Source organism: Crinia signifera, unplaced genomic scaffold (assembly GCF_055691185.1).
Source record: "Crinia signifera unplaced genomic scaffold, ASM5569118v1 HAP2_SCAFFOLD_106, whole genome shotgun sequence".
Classification (NCBI taxonomy): Eukaryota; Metazoa; Chordata; class Amphibia; order Anura; family Myobatrachidae; genus Crinia; species Crinia signifera.
Window position 1 is genome coordinate 419,048 of NW_028142000.1, and position 19,770 is coordinate 438,817.

Here is a 19,770-nt window from a genome sequence, read left to right on the forward strand (position 1 = left end):
GGGACACAAACCTGTAATCAGCATGTCACCCCTTCATAGCTCCGTCTATCAGGCAGCCCCATGTCCTGGAGACAGAGAGAGGAGCTTCCTGACAGCCGAGGAGCTCAGCTCAGTGTGCGCTGCATCGCCATCTACAGGCTGCTCAATAGTATATACCCAGCTTCCTCCCAGCAGAGCACTGAGCAGAGCTTGCACGGCTTTGAGAGTGCCGTGACCCTGCTGCGCCCCAGTGGCACCGGCTCCCCCCCGCGACGGCTGGGGCTGCCTAGCCATAGCTACGCCACTGACCGGACGGGCTTAAACGCCCGCACCCCCCTCCCGCCCCTTCCCGGCGCTTGAAGATGACAGCGCGATGTCATCTTCAAGCGCCGATCGACGCCGCCGTACCCGTAACGCTGCTGGGGGCAGCCCAGCACTAAGGTAAGCTGCTAGGCTGCCCCCAGTCCCCGCACGCACCCCCCGCCATTGGACAGGAGGTGAATGGATGCCGCACACAGGCATCCGTTCACCTCCCTCCCTCGCCGCCGCTGCTGTCTGCAGAGTATAGCAGACAGCAGCGCCAGCTGTCAGTGTCAGACTGACAATCCGTCCAACCTGCGGACGCTGCGGTCCGCAGGTTGGACATTCCCCATTCATGTAAATGGGAGCCGGGTCATCCGACCAGGCGTTCCCATTTACACCGCCCTCTACCCAGGTCCTAGCCGTGTTCTACCCAGGTCAGGACCTGGGTAGAAGTCCCGTGTAAAGGGACACGGCGTTAGGGATTTACACCGCCGAAGATCTGGGTCTGACCCGCCACTGACCCGGATTTTTCGGTGGTGTAAAAGGGGTATTTGACTGTCCCAGTCATCTGTTTGCCGATATCCTCCTCCCCTCTCACTGCCAGCAGCTCTCACCTCTTGCTTCTAGCAGTGGGCCATGCAATCCTTTCTTCAGCTCCCTAATGACCTCAGAGGCCAGCCCCATTGCCATGCCCTCCCAGCCAATCAGAGAGGCCCTTCCTCACAACCAATCAGCCAGCGCCCCACCAGGAGAGCCAATCAGTGCCTAACAATGTGTAATAATCCCAAAAACCCGGGTCGTTTCCTTTCAGACAGCCGGCGACCCGGGTTTTTGGAATACAGACCCGGGAAAAACCCAGGTAAATTCCTGGGTTGAAGCCCTGGCATTTTAGACCCGGTTTGACCCTATCAGACAGAAAAAAACCCGGGTCTACCCTCCTCGACCAGGGAAATTCCCGGGTCTTTTTTTCTGTCTGAAAGGGGTATAAGTAATGTGTTTTACATACATATGTCTCCATCAGTTGCTAAATAGGGGGCCCTTACAAACCTTTGTTATGGGACCTACGAATATCTAGTTACGCCTCTGACAGCCAGCAGACAGTCATCACCCACTCTGCTACCATTATTCCCCAAAAACTTCTGATGCGTCCTCCTAATCCCCACCTTTGTCAGTGCTATAGCCGCCCCCAATAGTTCAGCCCTGTGCATGTTACCGTCTTCCTGTACATCCTCACAATTATAACACTGCGGACAGCCCCTGAGTGCGGGAGGGTGTTGCGTGGCGCCATGACGCGATGCACACTGGCTGGGACCCACAATGAACTACTGGGAACCACTTGTGAGGGCCAGAATACATTCTCAACACCTGCCGTGCCCAATATATCTTATTGCCTGTAAGTAACAAGACATTGGTTCCTCCAGCACACTGAATAGTAATAGTAACCAATCTTGAACACTACATGATAATAGAATTCAGAGATATTGGTTACATATACCTGCGCAGGTGTATGATATGCCCCCAAGCCATGTCAAGGCTTCTCTGTATATTGGGGGTCCCTAGCGCTATATCTAGGTGCAGGGTGTGGCACCCCAAAAACTATCATAAGCTAGGAGGCCCAGTGCGGCACGCCAGTGAAATACTATAGTGTTAATAATTAGTGATAGGAAGCAAAGCTATATATAAAGAGAGAGATAAAATAAAAAATGGAATGCAATTAAAATAAGAGAAAGATAGTGTCAGTGAGGGAAAAGTGTTAATAGAATGTAAGGGCATGCCGCACTAAAGCCACCCAGCCCAACCAGTCCAGGGGCACCGCACCCCACACCACTGTTACCCTAAATTGCGTCTACAATTAGTCAGCAAGAAGCCACATGATAACGGCTCCTTACTTGATATATCTGAACTAAGAGCTACCTACCTTGGAGCAACCCCAGACTACTCCATGTGGCATGTCAGGACCTGCATCTCCGCCTAATGCAAGCTCCTCTCTGCCTCTCACAACATACATACAGATAGTGGTAGATGCTAAAATTAGTTCAGTACTACTTTTCAGGTGCATGCAAGGGAGGGGTTAATACTTAGTAAGTAACAAGACATTGGTTCCTCCAGCCAGGGGCGGATTGGCCCACCGGGAAACCGGGCCGTTTCCCGGTGGGCCGGCACATTTTAAAGTTGTAGCGGCCGCCCACCCTCCCTGGCTGGGCCGCGGCCCGCCGAACCGCCATCTCCGCGGTTACCGGCCGCAGCAAAATACTCTAATCAAAGATGGCCGCGGCCGGCATCAGCTGTGACCAAACTAAAAATGGCCGCGGTAGGGCAGGTGCGCATGTGCGGCCGCACGCAGCACCTCCCGCGGTGCTTTCAGCCCGATTCACAGAGCTGACAGCTTCGGCTTCCTCCTCCCAGTGAGTTTTTTTTTACTGCTGTGCTGCTGGCTGACAGCAGAGGGAGCTAGCTGTGGAGGCAGCGTGCAGCTCAGCTCCTCTCAGGCTGTACTCCATGTGGCCGGGGGATGCAGGAAGTTTCTTTAGAACCTGAAGCAAGCAGGGAAGGTGAGTGTTAAATGCCTTTGTTATTGGCTTTGTTATTATGCTGGCATTTGCCCTCATGATATTGAGAGGGGAGTGTGTGTGTCTGTATGCTATATGTGTCAGTGTGTACATGATGTGTGCATTTGTGTGTGTCTGTGTACATGCTGTATATGTGTGCTATGTTATGCTTTGTGTGTGTCAGTGTGTATATGCTGTGTCTATGCATGCCATGTGTATATGCTGTATGTATGTATGTATGTATGTATATGATATATGTAAGTAATGTGTGTATATGCTATGTGTGTTGATGATTGTATGTACTGTATGCTATGTATGCTTGGATGTATATGTTGCGTCATGTTTTTTATGCTAATGTGTGTGTGTTTGAAGTGTGGATATATGCACTGTCTGTGTCTGTAGTGTGTAGTATGTGTGATGTTTTTGTAAGTATGCCATGTATGTATGTATGTATGTACAGCATGTATGTACAGTATGTCTGTGTACAAAAGTGTGTGTGTAATGATGTACAGTACATACAATACATGCACAGAACCCCCCCCCCCCCTTCCCCCACCCAACAAAATTCTGCATTTGCCCCAGTTCGGAGGTGGCATTGAATAGACAGGCTCCGGCAGGGGCGGATTGGCCCACTGGAAAACTGGGCCATTTCCCACAACTCATTTGAAGGGGCACTTTTCCCAAATAAAAAATGGCCGCGGGAGGGCTGCTGCGCATGCACGCGCTGCACCTCCCAGCGCCCGTTCCCCCTCCACCCGGCAGCTGAAGACTCGAGCAACAGCAGGTGAGCCGACTGTCAGCAGCAGCGTTAGAAGCAGGCAGACAGCAGCAGGTCTGAGGGCGGCCAAAGGAGGCAGGTAAATGGCAGTGGCACTGCCAGAAATAATAATTTTTGGTCTCAGGGAAGTGTGTAATATATATATGTGTGTGTGTGTGTGTGTGTGTGTATGTGTACACCGGCACTTTCTTCGAGCACTGATTTACTTCAGGGTTGCCGACTTTCAAAAAATCCTCTCCGGGAGAAGCCTGGAGAGGAATCTTTCAGTACGAATTTTGGGGGTGGGGCTTAACCGTGACGTCATTAAGCCCCGCCCCCATTACGGGAAATAGCCTAAATAACTGATATCCATGGAGGGGGCGGGGCTAAAACGGCACGATTGTGCCGTTTTAGCTCCGCCCCCTCCCCTGGGACCCGCGGATTGCGGCATATAAATGCCGCGATCGGGGGGCTCAGTGGGGGTCCCCCTGATTCCGGGAGGGTTGCCCACCCTTCCGGGGGCCGGGAGGAAGGACCCGATTTTCGGGAGACTCCCGCAAATTCCGGGAGGGTCGGCAACCCTGATTTACTTATTTTTCTTTGCTCCCCTGTCTACTCAGCGCCGCGGCTCAGTGGAGCTGTCTGTTTCCGCCCATGGGAACTCCGTCGCTCCCGTCATCCCCCTTCCGGCTGACAGATGGGGGGGGGCAGTGTACTACCGGGCGGACTAGGAGGGAAGTTATTGCGGTAGGAAAAGGCGGTGGGGCTTATTGCAGCACTGCTGCTGCTGGGTCTCCGGAAGACAGCCGAGGTCGGACCCGGATACAGTGGCGGACCCGGAGCTTCCTGACCGTGCCAGGAATCTGCCTCTCGTGCACGCCGTCTCCTGTGGGTGCAGGAGGAAGCACCACTTCCTACATGTGAACATAGTATGTATGTATTTATGTATGAATGAGGACGACAGTGTGTGTAGGATGTATGAATGAGGGTGGCAGTGTGTAGTATGTATGTATGTATGACAGCGTCAGTGTGTGGAGTTTGTATAAATGACGGCGGCAGTGTGTGTGTGTGTAGTATGAATGAGGGCGACAGTGTGTGTAGTATGTATGAATGAGGGCAGCAGTGTGTGGAGTATGTATAAATGATGGCGGCAGTGTGTGTAGTATGTATGAATGAGAGCGTCAGTGTGTGTAGTATGTATGAATGAGAGCGGCAGTGTGTGTAGTATGTATGAATGAGAGCGGCAGTGTGTGCAGTATTTATGAATGAGAGCGGCAGTGGGTGTAGTATGTATGAATGAGAGCGTCAGTGTATGTAGTATGTATGAATGAGAGCGGCAGTGGGTGTAGTAAGTATGAATGAGAGCGGCAGTGTGTGTAGTATGTATGAATGAGAGCGACAGTGTGTGTAGGATGTATGAATGAGGGTGGCAGTGTGTAGTATGTATGTATGTATGTATGATGGCGTCAGTGTGTGTAGTTTGTATAAATGATGGCGGCAGTGTGTGTGTGTGTAGTATGTATGTATGTATGAATGAGGGCGGCAGTGTGTAGTATGTATGTATGTATGTATGTATGACGGCGTCAGTGTGTGTAGTTTGTATAAATGACGGCGGCAGTGTGTGTGTGTAGTATGTATGAATGAGGGTGATAGTGTGTGTGGAATGTATGAATGAGGGAGGCAGTGTGTGTAGTATGTATAAATGAGAGCGTCAGTGTGTGTAGTATGTATGAATGAGAGCGGCAGTGTGTGTAGTATGTATGAATGAGAGCGGCAGTGGGTGTAGTATGTATGTATGAGAGCGGCAGTGTGTGTAGTATGTATGAATGAGAGCGGCAGTGGGTGTAGTATGTATGTATGAATGAGGGCGACAGTGTGTGTAGGATGTATGAATGAGGGTGGCAGTGTGTAGTATGTATGTATGTATGACGGCGTCAGTGTGTGTAGTTTGTATAAATGACGGCGGCAATGTGTGTGTGTGTAGTATGTATGAATGAGGGCGGCAGTGTGTGGAGTATGTATAAATGATGGTGGCAGTGTGTGTAGAATGTATGAATGAGGGCGGCAGTGTGTGGAGTATGTATGAATGAGAGCGGCAGTGGGTGTAGTATGTATGAATGTAGAAGATGCTGGTACCTGGTAGAATATGCTGCTATCTGGGTCCTGGGGAGAGGGAATGTAAAATGAAGGTAGATTCTACCTCCATTTTACATTTTAATTTGATTTAATTTGATTGCTCTGCATCGGATTAAACATTCCAAAGTGCACTAGTGGAGGGGGGCCTTTACACTTGAAAAGAGACCCCCTCCCACCTCTTAACATTTTGCATCATTCAGTGAGGAGCATACAGCGAGGAGCCCTAGAAGACAGAAGGAGAAGAAAAGAGAAAGACAGAAGGAGAAGAAAGAAGACCAAGAACATGGTAAGTAAAAGAAAGATCATTATCTTGGCAGACAGTGGTTGTTTTAGGGGAGGGCAGTGCACCAACCCCAACACATGCCCCCTGTCATTAAACACTAGTGAAAAACATAATAATGTGTATGGGTGGAGGCAGAAGCAGCCTGATCTGTGTCCCACACAGGGACGTAACTATCTGTGTGCCAGTTGTGCCTTGCAAATGCACTGTGGGCACACCATCTGGCAGCACCGTTTACCCACCACTGGCTGCTAGCAGCTGAACTACTGATGATGAGCTGAGAGACAGGGACAGGAGGAGAGCGCAGCGCAGAACGCACTCATGCTCCCCTCTCAGCTGACATTTCAATTATGTATAATGGGCATCACGGTGTATGGCATATGTATAATGGGCATCACGGTGTGTGACCTATGTATAATGGACTCATTATACATAGGCCACATACCGTGATGCCCATTATACATTTGCCACACACAGTGATGCTCAATATACATATGTGGCTCTCTCTGTGTCCTCGCTGTCACTCTCTGTCTGCTGTCACTCTCTCTGTCCTTGCCGGGGACATAGCCAGCAGCTCAGAGCCACTAGCCATGCCCCACAGCGTCAAAATGGGGCGTGGCCTCATTGAAAGAGGCCACACACCCATATTGCTAGGCCACGCCTCAAAAAAAATCGGGCGCGCCTGCGCCGCGCAACATCCCGCCGCCTCGCCCCCCCCCGGGGCTGCCTCAAGATATTTCCCGGGCTGGTTTTAATTCCCAATCCGCCCCTGCCTCCAGCACACTGAAAAGTAATAGTAACCAATCTTGAACACTACATGATAATAGAATTCAGAGATATTGGTTACATATACCTGCGCAGGTGTATGATATGCCCCCAAGCCGCGTCAAGGCTTCTCTGTATATTGGGGGTCCCTAGCGCTATATATAGGTGCAGGGTGTGGCACCCCAAAAACTATCATAAGCTAGGAGGCCCAGTGCGGCACGCCAGTGAGATACTATAGTGTTAATAATTAGTTTATGAGCATCTGGTGAAAGGACCAGGTCCTTTAGGCCACTTGATTATAGCCCATTTTATATAAGTAGGCTAAATCCAAGTGGGCAAAGGGACCTGATATTTTATGAGCATCTGGTGTAAAGGACCGGGTCCTTTAGGCCACTTGATTATAGCCCATTTTATATAAGTAGACTGAATCCTAGTGGGCAAAGGGACCCGATATTTTATGAGCATCTGGTGTAAAGGACCAGGTCCTTCAGCCCACTTGATCATAGCCCATTTTATATAAGCAGGCTAAATCCAAGTGGGCAAAAGGACATCACATTTTACAAGACACTTGCGTAAAGAACCAGGTCCTTTAGACCACAAGTTTGTAGCCCATTTAGACATAGCTAGGCTAAATCCTAGTGGGCAAAGGGAGAGTGTGTTGTGTGCCCAGGCACGCCATAAATGTCTGACACCCCCACGCACAAACCGTGTTTTCTTTTCTAATGTGAATACATCAGACTTGCAGAAGAGAAGTGCGGGGTGAAGCTATCAGCCACACTCCTCTAGGTGGAGAGCTTATGGGCATAGTTGGATCTCTTGGGCCAGTGGTGTCAGGGGGGTGGGAGGAAGGTTAGTTAACGCCGGGTGCCACTGCCAGCAGTAAACCGTTATGTGACTAGCTTGGTTAGCACAGATGAGAAGCGTATCAGCTGTACTCATGGGGAACCAGTGGGACACTGAATAGCGGGCAATTGGGATGCACTGACTGAAGCACCACAGGGAATTGAACAAGCTGTGGGTGCTACTGAAACAGGTGAGGTTGCATACAAGTGGTGGGGGCAAGGGATGGAACATGAAGAGAGGGAGTGAAATAAAGACAGGATAGTACAAAAAACAGGAGGAGAGGATACGGAAAGGAAAACTGGCAGAAAGGACACATATATTGGCACATTTAGGTAGAAGGGGCACAGACAAAGGCTCTGAGAAGCAGAAGAGGAACAGATAGTCATAACGGCACATTCAAGGCTCCCATAACCTATGTGATTTGGGCCCGATTTCACTCGAATCTTGCGAATCAGGCCAAGAAATCATGCGAAATCGGCCCAAATTGCATGTGAATGACATCTGATCCAATGCGTGGTCCCGTGCGTTCAGATCAGAGCTGGAGAGCATATGTGCTGCACAGAAGATAAATCTTACGTGCAGTCATCAGCGGCACATCGAGGGAGCTTCTCAGCACCCGCGACGTATCACATCCAATGTAGGGGGAGGGAGGGGCACTAAGAGCCAGGCGGATGAATGAAATAAAAAAAACCTCCGCCTGCAGCTTCCAGGGATTTTAGTATGTGAGCTCTCCCGAGGAGCTGCCAGGGTAATCAGGTCAGACTTGGATTTTAAAGGCACAAGGAGGCAGAATGGGGGACGGATGCAAAAGGAACTATGGGACACAAATTGTGTAACGGATTGGTTTATGTGGCACAATAAATTACTTAAAAGTTGTAAATGGGTCACTTCACAGATATATATTTCTAAATAAGAATGGTATAAATCCAAGTGTGCCTATACCCAGAGGTTTGAATCAGACATCTGTCAGTTGTGGGATGGCACCTTCAGGGATGGTGCAAGGCACCGAAGTGGCCCAGGAGGGGGTGATGCAGCTGCCGCCACGTCGCTCCACAGGGGGGGTGTTATGCGATCGCGCGGGGGGGGGGTGTGTGTGTGTGTTGTGTTGCAGCTGCCGCATTGCTCCATGGGAGGGAAGGGGCTGGCGATGCATCGCTCCACGGGGGAAAGGGGCTGGCATGTGATGCGGCGAGGGCAGCTGTGTTAATCCATGGGGGTAGCAGGGGGCGGGGGAGAGTTGCACTGCTTACCTTGATCCAGGGGGGGTCCAGTGCCCAAGTGCCGCCCTCCAGTTGGCAGCGCCCCAGACAAATGCCTAAAGTTGCCTAGTGGTGGCCCCTGGCCTGGGCACTTTGTGGGGTTACGTGATCTTTCCAACCCTCCTTAAACTGTTATTTCAAATGATGTATAAAAACGAAGTCCATACAATAATTTTTATTAGTCTTTTTTTTAAATTAAAAGTAGAATTCAATGAAGATTTTCAGTGCACAATTGATGGATAAAGATGGAGTAAGTGGTTTTTAGGGAGAGAGGCTGCACCAGATAGAGAGGGGGAAGAGAGAGCCTGTCAGAGAGGGAGAGAGCGGCGAGCAGGGGGCGAGAAAAAGAGGATAGACAGAAGGGGTGAGAGGGTGACGGAGTGTTGGAGAGAGAGAGCATAGGCTAGAGAAAAAGGAAGTGTTAGAGAGCGAGAAAGATCAAGAAGATGGGGGGGAGAGGGGTGGTGATTTGAAGAGGGCGATGGGATGTGGTAATGTAACGAGGGGCAAGGTGAAATGGATTGAGGTGACAATCTGTCACCATCTGCCTGGCTCCGCTGCTCCCCATCTCCCTAACCGCTCCTGCATGTCTCCCTCCCCCTGCCCGCCATTGCCAGCTCATGTCAGGGTCAGAAGAGCTCGTCACCGGGGACCCTAATTTTCTTTTTAAAATGAGTTCCAGGCCACAATTTAGGGTCAAATACATGCTATAGCAGGTAGGATGTGCAGGTTTTGAGGGACATGCCTTTGATTGTGAGAGCAGGAAGGGGTGGTGGGAAGGAGGCAGAGACGGATTTAGGATAAATGGGGCCCTAGGCAAGAAACCGGTTTGGGGGATTAACCAAACAATCCATAGCCCTATATTTCCATTCCTGATTCATGCTATCCTCGTTAGTTTATTATTATTAATGATCCTTAAACAATATGCCCCTTACACATTATACCAAACACCGTAACGCCCCTTACACAACCAGTGATCGTGCTAGGTGCAAAAATGTGTGGGTCCCAGACAGTGGTGTAGCATGAAGCCATAGCACCCGGAGCAAGCTCATGTCACGGCGCCCCCCCCCCCCCCCTCCATATATAAACACACATGCTCCTTGCAGTGTGTCATGTAATGGGAGATTAAAATCCCAATTATAACAGTGCAGAGTTGAATGTAATACTGCACAGTGCACAGTGCTACTGTTCCCGTCTCCGTACATGTGACAGCTTACTTGGGCTCGCTGCGGGCGACCACTACATGGTCTCTCTGCAGCTTCAGTCAGCAGCTTCAGTGACACATCAAGCAGCACTGAGCCTCTCTCTGCTCCTGCCTTGCATTAAGCGGTGCTGCGTCTCTCTCGCTCTGCTCCTGCCTCACAACAAGCGGCGCTGCTTCTCTCTCTCTTCCTGCCGTGCACAGGCCAGGCGGTAGGAAAAGAGAGAGGCGCAGTGCCGCTTGATGTACCACCAAAGCTGCTGAGTCCTTGCGGCAGTGCAGAGGACCTGTGGAGAGCACAGGTAGTAGTCGCTAGCAAGAGCCCATGTAAGGCATGCATGAGTCAGGACGCGGAGAGACAGAGGGCGGGCAGCGGTGCAGGACACAGCAGGGGGGCTTTGTGGTGCGAGCAAAGATGGATTAAGGGTATGTGGGCCTGGGGCACTTCAGACTGGGGGCCCCTATTAAAGAGACTGGCAGATGAAAATATATATATTACAGACTTGTAAATTAGTGTAAATCTTTGACAGGACAGTGGGGACCAGGAGCCAGTAGCGCACGCAGGGGGGGTTTCTGAGTACCCAGAAACCCCCCCAGGAGTCTAAGGGACCTAGGCTGAAAGCTTAGGGTCCCCTCTTTCCATGGGTACAAGAATTTTTAAAATTGGCCCATGGGAACCGGAGATATCTGACTTCAAAGCAGTGGTCCCCATCCAAGCCTGATAATTGCTCTTCCCAGTCAGATATTTCAGGTTCTGTCTGACTTAGAGTTTTTCTGAGGTTATACCCCAAAATCTGGGACTCTCCCCCTTTAAGGGAAGCTGGTCTCTACTGTGCCCAGAACCAGAGATATCAGCCTTCCAGCAGCTGGTTACTGCTCCAGCTCCACACACCTGGTATGTAGTATTATATACTCGTGGGCAGATTGCTCTGCCTTCTGAACTCTGATCCCCTAGTCCCCAATACCATTTGGTAGGTGGGATTCTCTTGTTTTTAATTCCAAAAGCTAAGAAATCTGGTTTTGGGAACTGGAGATATCTGCAGTCAAGCAAGCTGTCCTCCCACCAGAAAATTATGAATAATAAGCCCACTCCACTATACACCCCTCCTCTGCGTATTAAACATCCTCTACCACCCTGGAAGTTATGTATCAGGGCCCCTTCATTCAGCCCAATGCCCCCTTCTCCCACCCAATCTCCCACCATCTGTGCAGTAAAGGGGTAATTAGTGAAAATTACTGATCCAGGCCCTACATGCTGAGCGGTTGATATAATACCCCGTACCACCCGCGGGACAACAAAGCTTCCCCCACCGATACCGCTGGTGGATCGGTAGGTGCCCCAATACATTGCTATGCCCAGGGGTCTACACTGCTGTTGATGCCCTCTATGTGTGTGTGTGTGTGTGTGTATGATGCCCTCTATGTGTGTGTGTATGTATGTATGTATATTATTATTATTATTATTTATATACATTTGGTCTATCTTTAATACTTTAACTGACCCGGCATATACTGGGTCACCTAAGTGTCCATCTCCGTGCTTTGCTCCGCCTCTCTGGAAACCCCCTTTTGAAAATCCTGCGTTTGCCCCTGACTGGTAGCTATAAATCAGACATTTGCTTCTATATAGGAGATTCCTCGAAACAAGTGGGATTTATACACTTGCACTTTGTTAGTAAATAACCTTTGTAGCCTTCTTAACATCTTAAAGTCTCTTCATATTCTTGTAAAAGAAATTCACTAATGACAGCATTATCAGGTTACAATGCTTTAATCACACCTTGTCTTATGCTTCACGATAATAACCGTTTCCAATAACCTTGTCTTTACAGTCGCACTATTTGAGCAGTTGGCTCAGTAACTATATAGTGATATAAAACAGATCCCTGTTAACACTGCCAGAGGCAAGTTCCCTCTTTAATGCAAGTAACGCATGAATGCGGCCCGTACCAAACATTGTGCAATTACTGACCATATAATACATTAATTAAGCAGTTGTGTCTGCAGGTAATTAACGACGGTCTATAAATAAAGCAAGCATGTTTATATCCTGCTTCTCTCCTAAAGTATGGTAATGATTTAAAATTCAATAGTTACAAACAAATCAGGTAAGTAAGCATACTCATTATAATAAGGGGGGGGGGGTGGCTACATTAAATATTAATTTTCCATCTTTAGTGTATATCAAGTGTATATACCAAGTGTATATACTGAGTGTATGTGTGTAACTGACAATCAGGTCCAGAGGCACCTATAGCTGTACCAGGCCATGGTAATGGTGGAGGGCTAGGGAGCCTGTTGCATATCTGCACACCAAAAATGGTAATGCAGAGAGGTGTGGCCAGCCCCCTCTACATAGGAATGTAAAATCACCACTATTTATGGAAGAAAGCATGCACACGATGTACAGGGGGCGCTATCGGGTGGCGATCAGGTGCGATTGCTCACACCCCCTCTGCAGGGGTGCCGATTTGTGTTTTTCCTGGAGGGTGCTCAGGGAGGTGTGGACTCATGAGGGGGGCATGTCATTTGAGGAGGGGGTGTGGCCCTGCAGTGTGCTGGCCTGGGTGGTCCTGTGCTGCACACTGTATACACGGAACATGGTGGTGTACCCCAGTGAACAGTATATGATACCCACAACTGTTCGAAACTCATGCTCAAAGTCATGTGGTTGCGTGCACTGACATCAGGGGCCTCCCTGGTGCTCACCTGGAACCGATTTGTCAACACAACCAGAGCTGGCGTGTTTCTGGCTGAAGCGGGGTGGCATTAACCTGCTCATTATGCTGCAAATATATGCAGCCTAGCGATCATGTCTGAATCATGCCCCTGTGTTTCGCTAATAACAACACATATCTAAATATCAGTCTAGCGCCAGTTGTTTTTTATAATTATTACAGGGTGATTCTGATTTGGAAGTAAAGCAGGAAAAGCAAGTAACGGTACTTGTTTCCTAGCACGGCCACAATCGCATTGATCTTGTGCCCTTAATAGTGGTATGCGATGGCCCCCGACGCGATGGACCCGATTTCCCATTGAAATGCATTGAAAAGTTAAAAAATCGCGTCGGTCTCGTCGCATGCGGCAAAATAAGCATTAAATGGTCCCGACGCGATGCCCCCGATTTCCCACAGGGAACAATGTTAAATGCCTCAATTTACCCAAATCAACAGGGAACAATGTTAAATGGTCCAGAAACCCCCAAAAACACCCCTGAACAGTGAAATGGCCCCCCAAAATTAGTTAACGCCACCCCACGATCAACGTGAACCCGAAGCGTGGCGAGCCCCGCGAGGGGACGCGGATACCTTCACAGGTAAACGCGTCCCTTCGCGGGCTTCACAGGTGTCCGCGTCGCCACGGACACCAGTGAAGCCCGCGAGGGGACTTGCGGGGCACGCTGCGCTCGCCACGGTTCGGGCTCGCTGCGCTCGCCACACTTTCTATTCTCAACTCCACGCCGACGTGGATAGTGGGGGTATGAAAAGGTCGGAGGACGCATACCGCCGCCCCTCGCGGGCTCGCTGCGCTCACCACGCTTCGGGTTCACGTTGATCGTGGGGTGGCGTTAACTAATTTTGGGGGGCCATTTCACTGTTATGGGGTGTTTTGGGGGGTTTCTGGACCAATTAACATTGTTCCCTGTTGATTTGGGTAAATTGAGGCATTTAACATTGTTCCCTATGGGAAATCGGGGGCATCGCTTCGGGACCATCGCATGCGATTTTTTAGCACGCATGCGATGCGACCGATGCCCCAGATTAGAATCGGTGTGGCCGTGCTAGGAAACAAGTACCCAAGTAACTTTATATTTGTTAAAGACAATGTTGCAAAGCAAGGGGAGCAAATACATTTATATTTTTTCTATGCAGGGTAACTGAAATGTTAAGCAGGTTACACAGTGGGCCTTATTCAGATCTGTGCTCAGTACAAATTTGTTTGGAAAATGGGCAAAACCATGTGCACTCAGAGGCGTAACTATAGCACCGCAGCCCCCGCGGCCGCAGGGGGGCGCTGTGCATGTGTGGGCGCCGGGGGGGCTGTGGTGCTATAGTTAGCCCCCTCCCATCTGCCCATCTTCCGCCCGCCAATCCGCCACCCGCAGCCTTACCTGACTTCACTAGTCCCGTCCCGGCTCCCCTGCTGGCTTCATTCTTTTGCTAGTGAGACGGACCACAATAAAATGTCCGCCCCATATAGCAGACAGTTCTCTGAAACTGTCTGCTGTATGGGGGCGGACATTTTGTGTTGGTCCGTCTCACTAGCAGAAGAATGAAGCCAGCAAGGGAGCCGGGATGGGACCAGCAAGACATAATTCATAGTTACGCCACTGTGTGCACTGCAGGTGGGGCAGATGTAACATGTACAGAGAGAGTTAAATTTGGGTGGGATGTGTTCAAACTGAAATCTAAATTGCAGTGTAAGAATAATGCAGCCAGTATTTACCCTGCACAGAAACAAAATAACTCACACAAATGTAACTCTCTCTATACATTTGCCCATTTTCCAAAACAATTGTACTGCGATCAGATCTGAATAAGGCCCACTAGAAGACAATTAGAGTGATTTTCCGAATACCAATAAGTTGTTTACGCTGCATTGCATGCCAGTGATGTTCGCTCATTCAGCTCTATAGCGACACCCTCTGTCACACTTATGCTCGTTTCAGACTGCAAAACTGGCTTTGACCAGGTATTTTGAAATGTTTCTAAAAACGGGTCTGCCAGGTAAAACCCCTTTCACATCGCATCTCTTAAACGGGATATTACCGCTTAAGTGCAGTTTTTTTACACTGGCAGACCCGTTTTTGGAAACTTTCCAAAAACAGGATCAAAGCCAGTGCGGTCTTCAGCAACCCCCCCCCCCTCCATAACACGCTGTGTGGCAGCGTGTTACAGTTAACACCCCCCCCCCCCCAATGTGTTTAAGAAAACCCCCAGCTGTCGGCTCCTGCTCCTGTCGGCTCCTGCCGACTCCTGCTGCTTATAAAAAAAGTGACTTTCGGAAAATGGCTGCCCCCATACCAAAGACAGTTTTTTCAAACAGTCTTTCCTATGGGGCAGCCATTTTCCGAGAGACACTTTTTTTACAAGCAGCAGAAGCCGACAGGAGCCGACAGCCGGCAGGATCGTAAGGCACGCGGGTTTTCTTAAACACATTGGGGGGGGGGGGGGGTGCAGCAGTGAGCACTATTGGTCCCCAGTGCCTGCATATTTAACGAGCCGGCCCAGCATTACATATGCGCATATGTAATGAGCGGCTAATTACATATGCACATATGTAATTATCGGCTAATTACATATGCCCATATGTAATTAACGGCCGGCTCATTAAGTATGCAGGCGCTGGGGACCAATAGTGCTCACTGCTGCCTGGGTACCGTTTCAGACCCGTTCAGACCACAAAAAAAAACGGGTCTGAAACGTGTAGGACCCTGCTTTTTTACCGTTTTAAAATACCGGTTATTTTAAAACGGTAAATTCACTCTGGACCTTTCAGACCGCACATATTACCGTTTTGAAACGGTAAAGAAACGGCAATATACCGTTTAATTTGTGCGGTCTGAAAGGGGCATTACTGTATAGTCACTTTTATGTTTTAGTTCCAAATCATCATGCCTAAAGGTACAGGAGGAGCAGAGCTGCAGAAGGGAAATATAGTTGCTCTAATGGCGCCATCTAGTGGCATGCACTAAGAAAGCACGTTCTCTTATATCTCATATGATTAGAAAATGTAGTGTTGTGACTGTATTTAGTAAAGCAGGATTTAAAACTAGAGATGTGCACCGGCCACTTTCCGGGTTTTGGGTTTTGGGTTCTGATTACCTTGAGGTTTTGGGTTCTAATGGGTTTTGGCAAAACACCTCCTAAATGTTTTGTGTTTGGATTTTTTGGGTTTTGGGTTCTGATTTTTTGTTAAAAAAGCATAAAAACTGCTAAAATCGCAGAATTTTGGTTTTTATTTTTTGCTCCTACACTATATTAACCTCAATAACATTCATTTACACTCATTTCCAGTCTATTCTGAACAGCTCACACCTCACAATATTGTTTTTAGGGCAAAAGGTTGCACCGAGGTAGCTGGATAACTATGATAAGCCACACAAGTGTGCGGCACAAACACTAGACTGATATGGCACACTTAGCATCCCCTCTAGGCTGATACTGCACACCTAGAATTACCCCTGGACTGATATGGCACAGGTAGCATCACCCCTGGACTGATACGGCACATTTAGCATCACCCCTGGACTGATATAGCACACTTAGCATCCCCCCTAGTCTGATACGGCACACCTAGCATCACCCCTGGACTGATAAGGCACAGGTAGCATCACCCCTGGACTGATACGGCACATTTAGCATCACCCCTGGACTGATACGGCACACCTAGCATCACCCCTGGACTGATATGGCACAGGTAGCATCACCCCTGGACTGATACGGCACATTTAGCATCACCCCTGGACTGATACGGCACATTTAGCATCACCCCTGGACTGATACGGCACAGGTAGCATCACCCCTGGACTGATACGGCACATTTAGCATCACCCCTGGACTGATATGGCACACTTGATAAAGACAGACACTGTTGAAACGCGTTGGTGTTTTATTGTGTTGGAGAAGGCTGTTTGAGCTCCATTTGTTATAAAACAAGCCCTTCCTTTTATAATTATTTTTTAAAAATAAACTTCACCAAGTTTTTAATTTCTACCTGGACGTTACTTCTTTGAAAAGAAACCGTTACATGAGGATCCACCATGAGGCTAATGTAAGCATACAAGTGAGCATCTGAAAGATACCTTGATGTGTTTTGTACCATCTTTATGAATGTAAGCTTATTGTAAGCATCATTCATTACTGCCTGCACAGGAGGTGAACCTTTAAAGAATAACATCACCACTATACAGAGGAAAACCTCATTTTGTCCTTCCTGGGAAGATAGTCCTAATAAGAACCATTGAGAAACAAATTACACTATATATGTCCTTGTTTATCTGTTTTTTTTATGTATGAATTACCCATGAAAATCTGACATAAACTACATCTGGGCCATATGGAGCATATAAGCACGTAACTATTTTTGACTATCTTTTTCTTTCTGTATATATTCTGAGCGCCACGAGGATCACATCTCATTTCTTGTTTTGTATCATTTGTGTAGAGGGACTGAACTATCCCTTATTGTTGTTTGTGATCTTTATTGCTGCTCTAGGCGCAGTCATCACAGTAGAGAATTTTTTTTTTCTTATATGGCACACTTGACAGCACCCCATGAATTGGCAGACTTGGCTTACCCCAGGAACTATACGGCACAGATGGTGGCACCCCTGACCTGATACAGCACACATGGCGGCAGACATAGTATTATACGGCAAACATGGCAACATTCCTGCAGTGAAAAAAAGAAAAAATTGTATTCTTTTAATTAAAAAAAAGAGCAGCACACCTGGAATAATATGGCAGACTTGAATTATACGGCATTCTTGGCTCACCCCTGGACTGATACAGCACATTTAACTGTAAAAATTTGCAGTAAAAAACAAACAAAAAAAAACACCTTTTTATTATTTTCATTAAAATAAAGGCAGCTCCCCTGGTTTGATACAGGACACATGGGGGCACCCCTGGACTGATACGGAACACATGGGGGCACCCATTTAATTATACGGCACACATGGGCGCACCCCTGGACTGATACGGGACACTGGGCATCACAGCTGGACTGATACGGCACACTTAACACCCCTTGCAGGTTAAGAAAAAAAACACCTTTTTTATTTCAATTTAAAAATGGGGGTACGGGACACTGGGCAGCACAGCTGGACTAATTCGGGGCAGCCCTGTAATAAATGTAAAAAACAATTTTTTTATTAAGAGAGTCCCATATAACAGTAGTAGCATATACTGTAACAGCCCCCCTTAGTAGTAGCCTTAGTAATGCCACCTTAGTAGTTGTAACCTGAATAGTTTCCACTTAGTATAGTTTCCCCCTCATTAGTTCCCCCTTAGTAGATGTGCAAAAGTTCCTGCACCATTAGTTCCCCCTTAGTAAATGTACCTTTAGATTCCGACATTGTCCCCCTTGAGCAGCCCCAATTAATTGTTCCCCCATTAATTGCCCCTCCTTAGTATATCCCCCCCCACAGTGTTTTTTTGTCCCCATAGGTTTTTTTTTCCTGTGCAGACAGCACGGACACATCCGTGCTGTCTGACTTCCACTTGCAGAATAAAGATGGCGCCGGAGCCGGATTTTATATAGAGATCCAAATCCGACGCAGGGTGATGACGTTTCACCCTTGTTTTGGACCCGGGAAGATGGCGGGAACCAGCGAACTCCCTGGATCCGGCCTCGGATCAGGTAAGTTCGGGGGGGTTCGGATCTCTAGGATCCGAACCCGCTCATCTCTAATACATATATAGACAAACTGTATCCCTCATACATACATACATACACAAACTGTATCCCTCATACATACATACATACATACAGGGCCGGCGCTACCCACTCAGCAGCTCCTGCAAAGAATGGTGGTTCCTGATTTACTAAGCAGCCGTACTGATAATACGGCTGCTAAGTGGTGTAAAACACCCACGCAAATACGACAGGAAAATACACCTTGCTTTCCCTGTCGTATTTGCTTTAAGCCTGCACGGATCAGTCAGATCCGTGCAGGCTTTAGTGTAAAAAAAATAGAAAAATAAATAAATAGAAAAAAAAAATCGGCGTGGGGTCCCCCCCACAGCTGTAACCAGCACCAGGCTGAAAGAGCCGGGGCCGGTAATTAAAAATCAGGGAACCCGACAAATAGGGATTCCCCGATTTTTAACAACCAGCCCCAGGCTCCAGGTCCGGGGCTGGTTCCCAAAATACGGGGGACAAATTGAGTAGGGATCCCCCATATTTTAAGAACCAGCCCCAGGCCAAACCAGCCAGCAGGGTAATGCCATACCCGGGGGACACTTATGATATAAGGTCCCGCAGCCAAAACATTAACCCTACCGACCAGTCAGCCTGGCCAGGGGCCCTGGGGGAGTGGGGACCCCCCCAATGAAGGGGTCCCCTCCCTCCAGGACTTACCTGACCAGGCTGAAGCCTGGTGCTGTCCTCGATGCCCCTGGGCGGTGGGCATCGAGCTGATAGTGTTGTAAAAAAAAAAGAATAATCTATTGTCTAATACTGGGGCACTATGAGTCCCAGCAAGCCTCCCCCCCGCAAGCTGGGACTTGGAGAACCCCAAGTCCCAGCCTGCGGGGCATTAAAGGGCCCGCTGGGTCTTGTAGTTCCACAGTATTAAAAATAGTAAAATAAAACACACTGACACACACTTAAAATAAAACTTTAATACATACAAAGCCCTTACGTACTGATAATTACCTATCTTCATCCCGTAGGTAGCCCTGGTCCTGATGTCCTGGTCCTGTGTCGGCGTTCTGCTCCATGTCGGCATCCCTGTCGGCGATGGCGTCGGCGTCCGGAGTCCGACGAAATGCATGGTGGAAGCTGTGGAAGGAAACCATACTCACCTGTCCCAGGGCGACGTAGTCCAGGGATGGGTCTTTGCAAAAAAACAAACCGACACGCGAAACCAGACCGGACAGATGAGCCGCACGGTGTTTGTGTACATCATGCGGCTCTGCCTCCCGAATGTCCTTTTTATAGTGTGGGGCCCAGAACTGTACTCCGTACTCTAG

The 19,770-nt window shown here is 48.7% G+C and overlaps 1 protein-coding gene and 1 long non-coding RNA gene across 6 annotated transcripts in view; one reads left to right on the forward strand and one right to left on the reverse strand.

Annotated features, from left to right (window-relative positions):
- Positions 1-153, reverse strand: part of LOC146052146 (prefoldin subunit 4-like) — a 51,970-nt gene extending 51,817 nt beyond the window's left edge. For 2 of the 3 annotated variants that reach the window (XR_014467203.1, XM_083167919.1), the window contains exon 1: positions 12-153. The gene's annotated coding sequence lies outside the window, so the exon portion shown is untranslated. The remainder of the gene's footprint in view (positions 1-11) is intronic. The other variant, XM_083167920.1, reaches the window with a different exon arrangement.
- Positions 154-2,590: 2,437 nt separating this feature from the next.
- LOC146052141 (uncharacterized) overlaps positions 2,591-19,770 on the forward strand; it is a 136,406-nt gene continuing 119,226 nt past the window's right edge. For 2 of the 3 annotated variants that reach the window (XR_014467201.1, XR_014467200.1), the window contains exons 1-2: positions 2,591-2,834; positions 5,925-6,010. This is a non-coding gene — a long non-coding RNA (uncharacterized LOC146052141). The remainder of the gene's footprint in view (positions 2,835-5,924; positions 6,011-19,770) is intronic. The other variant, XR_014467199.1, reaches the window with a different exon arrangement.